Here is a 3914-nt window from a genome sequence, read left to right on the forward strand (position 1 = left end):
CAGCTTCACATTCTGCTCCAAAGGAACTGAAATAGGCTTACAGCCTGTCATCCCATATTTGGACAGCATGTCCAATCCATACTGCCTCTGCAAGAGCTGTATCCCACTTGGTGATCTAATCACCTCAATGCCCAAGAAATAACGCATCTCTCCCAAATCCTTCATCTCAAACTTCTGCTTCAATAGCATTTTCACATGAAGGATATCTTCATCACTGTCACCTGTCATAATCAAATCATCAACATAAATGACAAGTAGCATAATACCTTTCTCTGTTTTTCTCACATAAAGTGAGAAATCTGCCTTGGAAATCTGAAAGCCAATAGTGACAAGATACTGTCCTATCTTGTCAGACCATGCTCTAGGTACTTGCTTCAAGCCATATAAGGCTTTCTTCAACCTGCAAACAAACTCAGGATGAACAGCATGCACATAACCTGGTGGCTGCTCCATATAGACCTCTTCTTGCAAATCACCATGCAAGAAGGCATTCTTTACATCCATCTGATGTAAAGACCATCCCTTTGATGCAGCCATAGCAATGACTGCTCTTATAGTTGCCATCCTTGCAATTGGACTGAATGTTTCTTCATAGTCAATGCCATATGTTTGTGCATACCCCTTGACTACTAATCTTGCCTTGTATCTGTTCACAGAACCATCTGCATTGTGCTTCACCTTATAAACCCACTTACAGCCAATTGCATTCTTACCTTTAGGCAAAGGTACTAACTCCCATGTAGCATTTGCTTCCAAGGCATCCATTTCTTCATCCATGGCTTTCTCCCATTTTTCTTTTCCCATGGCTTGCTCAAAAGAAGTGGGTTCTGGTTCGTGTATCACTTTAACCATATATGCATAGTGAATGGCTGTAAATCCATCATATTTCAGCCTATCCACAGGATACCTAGCTCTCGTAGACCTGCGCAAAGTAGGTTCACTCCCAGGTGCTCTCAAAACATCCCTGGTTTTCCTTACTCCAGGTGTAACAATAGAAGGAATACCCAACTCATCATCAATGCTCTGTTCTGAGCCACTGGATTCACCATCCACATAAGAGTGACCTGCATTCACATCAAACATGGGCTGATCAACCTTCTCTTTTCCTTTTCGTGATACCTGCATACCACTATCTGCATTGCTTTGAGAAGAATCTCTTGATCTCAATCTTCCTATCCATGGCGAAGAATGTGAACCACTGCTAGAGGACGCTCCAGGTCCACTAATATTTTGTGACTGCTGCTGTGAATTCTGTGCAGCATTACCATTTTGTGCATCTACATCATCAATCACATTTACTGGTTTATACCAGCTACTCATCTCATCAAAAACAACATCTCTGCTCACTGTAAACTTACGAGTAGAAGGGTTATAGCATCTATACCCTTTTTGCTGCAGAGAGTAACCAATAAAGATGCACTTCTCAGCTTTTGGATCCAACTTGGATCTCAACTCATCTGGCACATGTACATAGGCAATGCAACCAAAAATTTTCAAATGAGAAATATCTGGTTTCCTACGAGTATACCTCTCCTCTGGAGTCATTCCATGTATTGCTGCAGTGGGAGTCCTGTTCATTATGTAGACTGCTGTAGCTACTGCTTCACCCCAATAAAAATCTGGCAAGTCTTTTTCATTGAGCATGGCACGAGATACCTCTCCAATATGCCTGTTTTTTCTTTCTACAATTCCATTTTGTTGTGGGGTATGACTGCATGAATATTGCTGCTTTATGCCATGCTCCTGCAAGAACCTTGCAAACTCATTTGAGAGGTACTCTCCCCCTCCATCTGACCTTAGGCATTTTATCTGCAAGCCTGTTTCTTTTTCAACCATAGCTTTAAGAGTTTTGAAATGCCCAAAAACTTCACTTTTCTTTTTCATAAAATACACCCAAACTTTTCTGCTATAGTCATCAATAAAACTGACAAAATAATGACAGCCTCCAAGAGATGCAGCTTTAGTTGTCCACACATCAGAGTGGATTAATTCCAATGACTTCTTACTCTCTTGAACATGCATAGGAAATGGTTTCCTTGCTTGTTTTCCAAACTGACAAGCTTCACATACCTTATGCATTTCTGCAACCTTGAATTTCGGCAAACCTGCAACAATATTTTGGGCCTGCATTGATTTAAGTCGCTGTACATTAACATGACCAATGCGTTTATGCCAGATATCAATATCTGCAACTACACCGGTCCCATGTGCAAACATTACTGCACTCAATTCAGACATGTCTGCATCCAATGTAAACATTCTACCCTTCTTCTTTCCTTTTGCTATCAAGCGACCTTTATTTTTCATATCCTCAACAAAGCATCCATGAGGATTAAATCTGACCTGCAAGCCCTGCTCAACCATTTGACCAACAGAAACCTGATTCTTGGTGATATTCGGGACATGAAATACATCGGACAGGTATTTCTTTTTCCCATCCTGCATAGACAAAGGAATTTTTCCAATCTGCACAATAGGATGTGCAGTATCATCACCAATCTCCACAAATCCTGGTGTTTCCATTTTCCTTGCATCCTCCATCCATTCTGCATGACCTGTCATATGGTTTGATGCACCTGAGTCAACATACCATACATCGTTGCTTTCTTCTGCACTTGTCACAGAATTGTTCATGTGCTGCACCATAAACAGATGCTCATTTCTGTCATCACCCTGTCTACTAGAGGATGCATAATTTCCTTGTTGCAGTTTTCCATTCATGATGTCATTCTGCTTTTTATAGCAGTCTTTAGCCATATGACCCATTTTACCACAATAGTAGCATTCAACATTACTGTTTGCATTTTGGCCTCTTTGCCATCCACCACGACCTCTTTGGCTCCCCCTGCCTCTAGAGTTACCACGTCCTGCTCCATAGAACTGGTTTTCTTGAGTTTGCTGCATATTCTGATTTCTACCACGGCCTCCAAATCGGCCTCCTCTACCTCTGCCTCTACCTCTTCCAGCATTTGAGTAGAAGACAGCTTCTTTTGAAGTTCCTCCTGAAGAAGATGCACCACCATTTCTCTGCTCCTCAGAAATTAGAAGAGCAATCAACTCCTCAAAATCATGAAATCTTTCACGGACGGAAATGGATGTTCGGAACTGTGCATAATCCTTTCCTAGACCATTCAAGGTCACAGAAACTAAATCATCATCTTCCACTGGTGACCCAATGGAAGCAAGTGCATCTGCAATCTTCTTCACCTTCATGTGGTAGTCGTTGATGCTCATATTTTCTCTTTGCACATTGTGCAACTCTTGCTTGAGCTGCATTTTCCTGGCTTGCGTATTTGTGCTATACATTTTTGACAAAGTATCCCATGCCTCCTTTGGCGTACTTGCATCCTGAATATGCACAATCATAGAGTCAGAAATGCTGATAGATAGCCAGTACATAACTTTCATGGCTCTCTCATGCCATGTTTTAAATGCGTGCATTTGCTGTTGATTGGGAACATCAGGAAGAGCTGGTTCTTCTTCATTTCCTGCAACAAATTCCCAATATCCTTTTCCCATAAGGAAATTCGTCATTCTAAACTTCCATGCTTGGAAGTTGTTCTTGTCAAGCTTTTCAATGACAATCTGTGAAAGAGAATCGGATGCCATTACAGAAGACTGCAAAAAATTTTGTCACTGCAAAAACCACAGCTTCACCCTCACAAGGGAAAATCTGCAAAACTGGCGAAAGTGGTATTTGACCACACAGTCACTTCCTAGTGACGATTTTGCATCAACAGGCAACAGGGATGATTCTGTAACTCCCAATGTCTCTGCGCACAAGCATACAATGTAATTTTTACAGTAACTATTCACCGACCTGTAGAACAGTGGCTGCACAACATAAAACTGAGCCTTTTCCTGAGTGCGTGCAGAAAACTTCCGCCTCCAAAACAGGCCCCGAAATGGCCTCA

The sequence above is a fragment of the Lygodium microphyllum genome, chromosome 11, assembly GCF_053477565.2.
Source record: "Lygodium microphyllum isolate KBCC chromosome 11, Lygodium_microphyllum_v1.1.10, whole genome shotgun sequence".
Taxonomy (NCBI): Eukaryota; Viridiplantae; Streptophyta; class Polypodiopsida; order Schizaeales; family Lygodiaceae; genus Lygodium; species Lygodium microphyllum.